Source organism: Micropterus salmoides, unplaced genomic scaffold (genome assembly GCF_014851395.1).
Source record: "Micropterus salmoides isolate LMB-PRFRI ecotype aquatic unplaced genomic scaffold, ASM1485139v1 Ms_hic_scaffold_9, whole genome shotgun sequence".
NCBI lineage: Eukaryota > Metazoa > Chordata > Actinopteri > Centrarchiformes > Centrarchidae > Micropterus > Micropterus salmoides.
In genome coordinates this window covers 23,416,116-23,427,195 of record NW_024044681.1, presented here as the reverse complement: position 1 = coordinate 23,427,195, position 11,080 = coordinate 23,416,116, and the positions used below count along the sequence as shown (strand labels likewise).

Genomic DNA, 11,080 nt, shown 5'->3' with positions numbered 1-11,080 from the left:
TGACTTTTAAATATTGACTCCAATGTAGATAAAATTGGAACATACATGAATTATCTTGAACAACTATCTGATCATATGTTCCAGTCTTTTTATTTCGCCTTGTGTCAAATCTTGAGTCAACTGGTTGTACAATTTCCAACTTGCCTGATAAAAATTTTTGATCGCTTGTATTCTGAATTAAGAATTGTGAAAGGATTCTCTAATTCCTCAAAACATGCTTCAACTTTCTTGCACATTTCAGTTTCTCTTTCATCACTAAATAGATGCTTAATGACAGTTTCTTTAGCATGCTGCTGGATATCTTGAACAATCTCTTCCATGGAAATCACTAGAGTTCACAACATTTTGGCCTACACCTGCTGCTTTTAAATCAGAAATTACAGCTGCACAACTATTTACAAGGTTTGCTGAAGATAATTCTGACTCAGCCTCTAAATATTCAGATGACGCATCAACATCAGTGGCATCACTTGTGTCAAGAACATTTTGACAAGATGTAAAATCACCTTCTTCTACAGACTCAAATGAACCGCTAACATGGCACTTGTTCAGATGTTTCCTAAAGCCAGAAAAGCTACCAAAAGAACGTGAACATCCCACTTGGCCACATTTAAGATCAAGAGTCTTGCCAGGACAGAGTCCATGAATTACTTTAAGGTGCTTTAGAAGGCTGTTTGGTCTACCCTGGTCACTTTTGCAAAGAAAACACTTCATTGTTTGATCTCACCGGATGCTAACGCACCATTCTTGCTCGCAACTCTGCAACTCTGGGAGTTTCCTTTGTTTTCCCAACGTCAATGTTAGAAATGGACGTTTGCAGGAAAGTGAAAAGGTTGGGCAGGGGAGAACTGTATGATGTACCAAAGACATAATGGGCCTTAAAGAGTTCGTCAAGGGCTCCCACTGAACCGGTCGCCTTACATGGAAGTGCATGCTTGTCAATCACGATGGAGAAGGTGTGAATGCAGCTTCTTGTGGGTCCCTGAGCGAGAAGGTAGGGCTGCCTGCTTTGAGTGATGTTGTCTAGATGCTGCTGTACACTGGTTCCAGCCTACAACACACACACAACAGTAGTATTTAGTGACCAATCTCTGACAGTAGATCAGATCATCTCAAACTGCATGAAAATTAGGTGATGGAAAGTATATTTAAACAGCTGTTCAGCATACTTTAAGGAATCTGACGAGGTGATCTACAGCTTGAGATGCAGACATCTTTCCTGGCCTCTTTCGTCCTTGCGCAGATGGGGGTAGCAGATGTAGCAGCAGCAAGATGGCAGACATGTCACTTTCCTAGCCTACAGACCACAAACATCAGGTTAACATTATTAAATTGGCACAATTACCTTTATAACCAACAACAGAAATTAAAAACAGTTCCAGTCATACCATTCTCAACGTCAGCAGCTGACTCAGCATTGCGCATTAAATCCAAGAGCTCTGTGGTGGGTACCAGTCCATGGCTTTCCTTTATAACTTTTGCTTTGAGAATGGTGGGCCACCTTTCCAAGAATTTGTTGGCAGTGACCTCGCCAAATAGGAGCCTGAAATCTTGTTCTATCTGTAATGCAAAAATACAGTGCACAGAAAGGAGTGATAAGTGACACTGCATGCTGCATGGGCCATTTCAGTGATTCAACTAATGAAAAGGTCTTACCAGTCCTGGTGTGTCCAGAAACCGCGGGAAGACTGAGAAGACATCTGCTGCTTTCTTTTCATCGTTGACCATTGAATGACGATAACTGAAGATAGCTTTCATCTTCTCACGGACAGTGTCTTCATCAGCAGAGTGTCTAAAAATTGCAATAGCTGCTTCCACATCCTCATCAGATAACACTTTGTCAGCGGTGAAGGGTCTGGGTTGATTATGGCCTGGCCCACCATCTTAAGACAAAACACAATGTTATTGACTCCTGCCTACACATTTCAACAAAATTGTATGTAACTGATAAGTAAACTTACTTTTGGGAGATTTGCTAACTGAGGCACCTCTTTCTTCTGTATTTTTTCTTTGAATGGTCTTTAACCGCCATGCAAGGTATCCCGAACCACTCTCTGGATTGTAGTAATGTTCCTATGTAATTAAATACATGCATACTGAATATGCTATCAACATTTCTAAGGGCAATTATGTGTTTAATGTTGTAAGGACCCTTTTACTTACATATCCATGTTGTGAATATGGGTCTTCCAGATATGAAAACAGAGCAACTATCCCCTGTGCATACATCATACTCTGACACTTTATGTATGCATTAAATGATGACCATCACTCAATTGGACAGTGACTATACAAATAATAACAATGTTTCTTCATAACCTACATGTATGATTCTTACTCGTGTTTGTGTCATCTCAGCGGCAAGTATTTTTATCATCTGTCTTCTGGTGGCATCTTTCAGAGATTTAGTTTTTGCATACTCTTGCATGATGTGTTCACCACCAGGCTTTGTTGTTAGGATTTTTTCAATCAACTTAAAAGAGAAATCAAATATGCAGTCAGAAATGTTTAAACCATTTGTAAGACTGAAAATTGATTACATAAAAACACTTCCCATCAAATGGAACAAAGTTCGGATTAGACTTAACAACAGTGTCCACTACCCACCGCTTTTGCCTCATAGTTTATGTGGCATGGCCTTTTAGGTTGACTTCCTTCCACAGCGGCTGCTTCTGCGGGAGGGTCACACATCGTGAAGTTCAGAATGATAGTATCGTCAGATGCTGTTGAGCATGATGATGATGATGACAGAGAAGCATCTGTGCATTAAGGAATATAAACAAAACAGAAGCATATTAAATGGAACTGTTAATGCTCCCATCCCAAATTTTACTTTAAGTTTAATATGAACACAATTGTGAATTGTCAGTAATTACCATGTTCTTCATTGCCCAACATGACTCGGAAGGTTCCGGGTGACTCCTTCACTATTTCTTCAAAAACCTCTGCGTCAACTTCTGTGTCAGACTGGTCATACTTCATATCTAGCTGCCTATCTTCTGGTATGTTAAATTTTAGGCACACTGAAGTAAAAGGAAAAGAATATTACAGAAATTGTTACAAAATTTGAAAGACCATTTCCTAAACTAAACTAAATGAAGTAAGCCTCATTTCTTCACAAAATGCTGTTACGTTGAAGCTGAAGTCAATGGGTAATTTACATCCATTTTAAACAGTAGAAACAATGCTCAACTTAGGTAGTTCGGAAGGAATGGTTTTCATGATGAATTAGGTGCATTAACCAAGCAAAAAGTTGTGGTATTGTTTTGTCCTGATGTACCAACTAACCCTCTTTCACGAAGGCATTGAATGTTAGCTCAGACAGCCTAACATACTTCTGTTCCCTGCCAAACAAAACACGCAGCAGCATATTCTGTTAAACAAAGAGAAAAAATAACAACCAAGAATTAATAGAGAAAATGAAATAAAGAAATACCTAATTTGCCTATCTAATTTTGACAGATTATACACTCTTATTATGCCCCCACATACACAGACTCTGGTCCGTCACTCTCTCCACGTCTCAGTCTCAAACTGTAGCAGCTAGCAGTACCACTGAAAGAAGTTAGAAAATAGTTTTAAAGCACGACTCGCGTTTCGGATTTTTTTTTTCATCCGAGACTCCGTTTTCACAGCTGGTTCAGTCGCGTGTGCACAGTGTTCGTCAGTGCCAGCTGATCTTACCTGGTCGCGCTGTTAAAATGTACACTGAAACTGTGCCTCTGTGTTTAGAGTGCAGACCTCTTAATACTTCCACGGTGCAGACTATGAGGAGAGGGAGATTGTTCAGGAAAGGAAAATAGATATATACTTATAATGTGATTGATATGAGGCTTTACTGACACATAACACAATGGGAAACACTGGCTCTATAAACGTCTCATCCTCCCTCCAGCTGCTGTGGTAGCATCACAAGAGACTTACTTCGTTACAGCGGGATACAAAGTTCTGCTCCACCACTCATTGTCTCACGGTGCATAAACACCGCTTTACAACTTTACAACTGACGTTACTGGTATTCATCAGGGAGAGCAAGCACCGATAGCTGGTGTGCACGGCACTGTAAAAAACAAAAAAACAAATCACCACTTGTAATTTTAGGCACCACATCGGCCACTTAAAAAACGGGCAAGCCATAAGTTACTAGTGTCAGTAACTTAAGAGCATTGCGTCCACACAGAGGGGCAACCACAGCAATTGCCGCTAGGCCATCGGTAATATAATTAATGTGCTTCAAGCTATTAGCGATTAGCTTTGCTGGCGATTAGCATTTTAATAAACAATAATTACCTTTATATAATTTTACAATACAAGAGGCAGCACATATTCATACCTCATCAGCATTCAGAAAAAATATGTAACGTTAGTTAACATGTTACATAGGTGCATCTTAACTTCTGAACTGCTAGCAATATGTTAGCATAGAGCCTAGCCACTCGACAATATCAAACAGAAGGGTACATGTCGCCAACATGTCCTCAATCGACATCTATGAAACTATGAAACGGTGTTGAGTTGGATAACAATTATTTAACGATATTGCAAACATGGGAATGTTAACTTTACTTACCCAACTGTGACTACACTCCAAGAAAACCAGCACAGCATCGGATCCCTCATGCACACCGGAGGCGCGCGTAATCATCACTCTGTAGAGTTGAATTTTTCACTGCAAGTCTTCTGAATTTTACACTGACTTATAACTCTACTCTTGGAGTCAGTTTACTCTCCATATAGTTGTAAATACTCTGTGTAGGTTAAAATAGGTTGACGCTGAAATATTGACACCCTATTTTTTACTGTGTATCTATTTTATCCTGGGCAAGGATGAAAATATCTTATTTTCCTTTATTGCATCTCAATTAACTCTTTAATGGAAAAATAAATAGGTTTATTTAGCCAGTTCATTTAGGTTGATTCATATTCCTTAGCTTCTGACCTTTCAAAGGAGACCAGAATTATGCATCAAGGCCGAATGTTTGAGGACTTATTACTGAGTCATCTTTGGCATGTTATTTTAGGCGTTTTTCCTGGAAATAGGTGTCTGTTTCCAAGATTATTCATCTTATATAAATGAAGCCAGTTCATCCTCTGTCTGAAAGACACTGTTAGCTCCTGTCTCCTTAAAGGATAAGTTTTGGGATTTTTAAACCTGGGTCCGTTTTACGTATTTTGGTGCTGAAATGAGTAGTAGGTAGCACAAGTTTTGGATTTGTAGTGATCACAACACGTCTCCAACATTCACAGGCCCACTGCAGCGGGGGGTTAGAAAAGCCTCTCTGAGACTTTAGATCCTACTAGACTAACTCCCCTTTTTCCTTTGCCAGTTGTGGAGACTTGCCAGGTAAGTAAATAACTTTTCACCTCTGAAAAGATGGTCTTATCAGAACAATGAAGTCACAAACAATTGCTTGATTGCTTTAGCAAAGTGAAGAGACTGGACACACACCTACACACACACACACACACACACACACACACACACACACACACACACACACACACACACACACACACAAAGATTTCCTCTCAGCCTGATGTGGTCAAAGATAAGATACCAGATGTCATAAAAGATGGAGGGAATTTAACTGCTGGAATTTAACTGTCCTTATTTTTAAGCCAGATCTGATTTAAGGATAATCAGCTGTCTGATCAATACGTAATCCTGCTAACCTTTCTCAACACAGGTTGTCTTGATGTTTAACACAATTTTTATTTTTGTAGGACATGAAATGAATAAGTTATTATTTAAAGAATGAACCCCTTGGGTACCATGTAACTGTCATCTACTGACCAATGGACAGAGGTCTCTGTAACCATTACCATTGTGAATCTGCATAATATTGCTAACTATTATGCTGTATTATAAGGAGAAAAACAGTGTTATTCAACACTAACTAAAACTTGATTTTTACAACCTGGCTTTGAGATCAGAGAGTGTCATTATATGTACCTGGCTACTGGGTGAAATGTTCAACCCACCTGTGGCATTTTGTGTTTCCAAGATTTAAAGTTTAAGCTGCACAAACACTTTTAAGCAGAGAAGAGTGTAAAATGATCCAAATAAAGAGAACTTAGACTCACTATGATCTGAACACCCCCATTGTCAGCAAGTCTGACTCGGTAACCTGAAAGTGGATCATAGTTTATGGAGTTTCTAGATGGACAGATATCTTTTAAGTAACCGCTACCCGGACTGGGCAGAGTCAGCAAAAGGGAGTTCTGTTTACACCGCTGGTACAAGAGCTTTGGACAGCCGGGAGGAAGAGGTTAGTCTACTAAGAAAGTCTTTAGTCTGGGGCAGCCCTGCTAGCTGGCATATTGTTGCGTTCCTTGGCGCATTAACACCACTTGTAGGTCAGTGGAATAACATGAAACCTAGGGCAGGAAAGTGTATTATGTCACCTTGCACATGCACTAAAACAGTGATGCCATGTATTATTATAATTTTTTTTAAATTTCACTTCCATAAGAGAGGCAAGAGTAGTTAATTAGTTTAAACATCATCATGAACCAGATTTTATACAGGCAGAACCCCCCTATTAGGTGTGCTAATTACAGTAAAAAAGGAGGAAAGCAACTTATTTATTTTTTCAACCATGTTAGGGTGTTGCAAAAGGGGACGTTATCCTGGTTTGGTGAGTTGCACACATAACAAACCCATGCTTGATTAAAATTAATGGTAGACATCTGAAACATTGATACTTATTTCAGAATGTTCTGCCTCATAGTGTTCACGTGTCTTTTCTTTCATAATTGACATTCATTTATGATATTAATTAGGTGAAACTTAGTAGCTGTGTGCTAAATTTTGAAAAAAGTAAAAAGATCTTTACATTTCTAGCACAATATCTTTGAGGCATTGCAATGTTGAAGACAAAGACTCTAGACTTTATATTAATATGATCTGATTTTTACATATTACTTGTTATTTACTAACCACTACATATTTTTACTCAACAGGGGGAAGGCTGCTCGACAAGGGTAAAGGCATTAGTATTTCGGAAAGATCAGCATGCCAATAAAGTCTTTCTGCATTTCAATTAGGGCCGGATCATTAATGAGTCATCTGAAATGGCGCACTCTGAATGAACAACTCCTTTTTAAAATGTGGCATCGGCTGCCTTTGAGGCCAGTGTGCTAATAGAAAAGTTAATTACATCAGAAGTATTCATGTTAATGTATGTACTTTGACAGAAGCAATATAATAAAAGGTTAGAGGAGTGTGTTCCAGTCCCCTGATACCAGACACATTTAATTGCTTTGTCTTGGGTTCCACAGTCAGTCATCTTGACAATGGTGTAGTTGTATATTAATCATGAATGGCTTGTTAAGCTTTGTTAAATAAAAAAAGAGTATTTTTGATGGGATTCATTTTGTGATGACTAGCATTATTATATGCATATATGTACAGAGTTGACGTTTAGGCTTTAGGCTGTCACCTGCAAACATAAAACCTAAAAATGATCACACAGTGCAAGGAGTGATGATAACTTCTCCCCACCTGCCACACCCAAAGGAATCAAAGCCCGTAGCTGGATGGTGCGATAGTGGAATTAACAGAGTAAGTAACAGATGGAATTTGTTGGGCTACTTGTGAGATGATTGGCAATTAGTTGTCTCTCTATTTTGCACAAACACTGTCTCCATACTTATTCACTTAGTATTGCTAAGTATGTGTAGTGTTAAGGGCTCAACCATATTTACTAACCACTACTCTACAATAGTATAAGGCAATAATTCTGAAATTATGGTATATGAGATATGGTAACATGCAAAACCATCCTCATTTTCATTAGCAAGGACCCCCCACCACAACAATGTGTGATTTAGAGGTACATGGAAATATGGAATGCATGGATTATGGAGGATGGATTAATGCATATAGAGGGGAAGGGTGATGGTGGAAGAAGGATGTCGTCTGATAGGCTGTTCTGAGAGGGTGTACGGAAGACCGAGCAGAGAGACTCAGTGTGGGGGTTCCATCTCAGAAGTGTTTTTGCCCAAGCTTATTTCAAGCCCCCAAAAGAGTCAGATTAAGGTCGGGTTCAAGTTCTTCGAGCTTGGGTTATAGCGAAGGAACGGACTTGGAACATGAAGTCCTGAGAGGAGAATGACCGATGAAAGGTGATGTGATGCTTTGAAGCAGTTAGGTATGTTGAGAGCTTTGCAGCTTTGGCAATATTGTTGTTTTACATTCATACCAATAAAGCTGATTGAATTGAATAAAGTTGAGAGGACCTTGGGCAGATGCTGTAGAGGATGGCTTCTTGTGACGTGTTAAAGAAGTTTCTTAGCTGCAGCGCTGGTAGAATGACGTGGCTGAAATGGTAAGACTGGTATGGGATGAAGATATGATGCTGTGGCCCGGTGTCTGAAATGAATAAGAGACGAGACGATGGTTTATTAATGGTGCTGTGGTGGCAGGAATGTGAGCTGCCCTGAGGAAGAACTGAAGTATAGCGATATTCGCGAAGGAGTGAGGTTCTGACAGAGGAATGGGATGGATCTTGTGGAATCTCTACGACTGTAGTGTTATCTGGGTGGATGAGAGTTGACTCGCTAGACCCATAAAACCCCCGAAGATGGCGGCTATGACGACGAGGTAAGTTCGTGAGTGCTGACGAAGTAAGCTGGACTCGGTGTCTAGAAGTTTACCTCTAGAGATCGTGGCATGGGTGAGGAGTGTCTGGAAGGACTGCGACACTGAAATGAATATACCAAGGTGCAGTGCTGGTCGGTCTGCTGGTGTGATTGAATAGTGCTGCTACGCAGAAGGAGCAGACATGCAGAGCCTGCAGTGCAAGAGTGCGGCCCGGTGTTTGAATTAATGCAGACCATCGTGCCCGCTTGATGAAGACTGGCCTGCCCTGTTTGTCAATTCCCTGTAGCGTGGGGACATTAACAGAAGGATGTGAGTCTGCGGGCCTAGGGATGATGTGAGATGGGGGCGTGGTGGATGAGAAATGGTGAACAGTGGAGTGTTTCGTGAGGAAAAAAGTGGGTTTGAGTGGGGTAGTGGAGCACTGACTATGCATGCTGAGGCTGGTTGAAGGGCTCCAATGACCTGCAGAGAGGGATGTACGAGCTGAATAGGTGCAACCGTAGATTTAAAAGAGTTGAGAGCGCTCCAGTATGAACCCGAGTTAAATTGCTGGGTATGGCCAGCTGCCTGATTAGTGAAGTGTACGTGGTAGCTGTAACTTCTCTTTGTTCTTCTCTAAGATTGTTGTGAATAAGCGGTATGCCTGGGATGACCGGCGGCTGACTACCTGAATGGTTTGATCAGAGATACCAAGTCTGGCTGCTGTGAAGCTGTGCCGATGCGGCAAGATGGCTTGAATAATGTTCAGGCGATATGCCTAAAATGCAGATGATTCTGTTCCATGTTTATGGAACCAGAATCGAGTGACAATTTCCTGTTTCTGTAAGAAAAGTAGGTGTTATGGTGATGCCTTGTGGCGTACCTGGAGCCGATGCGTTTGATTCGTGGCTCGTAGGAGCTGAGTTGAGGCGGAAGGAGACTCCTAGCTGATCTGTTTACTTCTTCCAAGTGTGAATATAAGAGAGATGGAGGCACCAGCGGATTGGCCGCCCGGAGGGTCAGGATTTACTGGTGGCCTGAGGGCTGTTTGGCCTGACGTTTATTATCCACTTGACCAGCAACAGCGATAATATAGTAAAATTAGTAATTAATTAATAATTAATTAAGCTAGTACATAGGATGCGAATGTGGCCATATGTTTTAGCGTTTGTGTGTGTGTGTAAGCTTGTTCGGACGAGAAACACCCCCCTCCTGTGTAGCTAGCTACGCGTTAGAGGCTGAGAAGGTCTGAAGTGAATGGTAAGCGTCTGGCACGGAGACCGGTGACTAACTGGATGAAGTAATACCTGCTAGTATAGTATATATGGTAGAGAACAAGATAAATTAATTGATTTTATTTATTTATTTAAATAGTTATTATCATTATTTTTATCATTATATTATTAATTTATTTCGGATGCGCGTAGGAGATAAAATTGCGGATAGACATCCAGAGAGGGAACTGACGGCTGATGTGTGGCGTGATATGCCTCAAAGCAATTCCAGCCAGTAAAGTTGGCTGAGAGAGTGCTTGGGGCGAAACTGTAGAGAAGGTTGCTTGTGAGGTGTTGGAGAGGTTCGCGACTGTGAAGTTAGTTGAATGTGTGGCTGAAAACGGTGGGACAGGTATGGGATGAAAATCCGATTCAAGAGCGAAATGCCTGAATTTTGTAGAGAATGTGCAGAAGTAAAGTGAGAGAAACAGGTGAAGGTCAAGGATTGATAGAACTGGCTGGGTGGCTGGTGCTGCCGTGGCCAGAGAAACTGCTATAGAAGGAGTAAGTCTTTGAGACAAAGAGCAAAAAAAAAAACAAAAAAAACATTTGGTTGTTGGGGGAGGGAGGGGGAAGGGATGGGGGTGGAGGGTTGGGGTAAGGACAGACCAGTTGGAAATGAAGGAGAAAGCTGAGGATCGCCAAGAGAGAGGAGCGGAAGCCGTATTGCTGTAAACAGTGGAAGGAAGGGTAGAGGAAGGGATGATGGGATGAAAGGATGTGTGTGCACGGGAGGTGAGTGCAGCCTGCAAACACAGGGATGAAAAGAAGGCAGAAATTGCCTGAGAGACACGGAGGGAGCAGGCACATGGGGAAGTATAACCTGATCCCCGCCAGGGGGAGCTGGAGATGTGAGCTGTGGCCATTGAGGCCCTGTGACGTCATGCGTGATGCCACTGGCTGTGGCCGACCCTGGGGGAGAACCAGAAGCGCACAAGGCTTGGTGTTTGTTCTTGGCTGAGTGTTGCTGGAGGCTATGTTGCGGTTGGAGGGAATGCCTTTCCCTCTGAGGAATCGTGTCGAGCTCTGTCAATCCATGATTGTGATCGTGCTGTTAAGCGTGTGCTGTTGAGCGTGGATCATTGTCTGTCTTGCATTGAGCGATCTGAAACAAGTGGGGCAGGCTGAGCGGTATATGTAGCCTCGACAGTTTATTGGAGGTGTGGTTGAAGCGAGGCCCCGCTCTCGAACCTAAGTTAACAAATTAAATTCAAAACAAATT

General features: G+C 41.5%; 1 long non-coding RNA gene across 1 annotated transcript; it reads left to right on the top strand.

Annotated features, from left to right (window-relative positions):
- Positions 1-5,251: 5,251 nt before the first annotated feature.
- LOC119896205 lies at positions 5,252-7,367 on the top strand. The gene is made up of 2 exons (XR_005443180.1): positions 5,252-5,344; positions 6,964-7,367. It is a non-coding gene; the product is annotated as an uncharacterized LOC119896205 (long non-coding RNA).
- Positions 7,368-11,080: the final 3,713 nt, after the last annotated feature.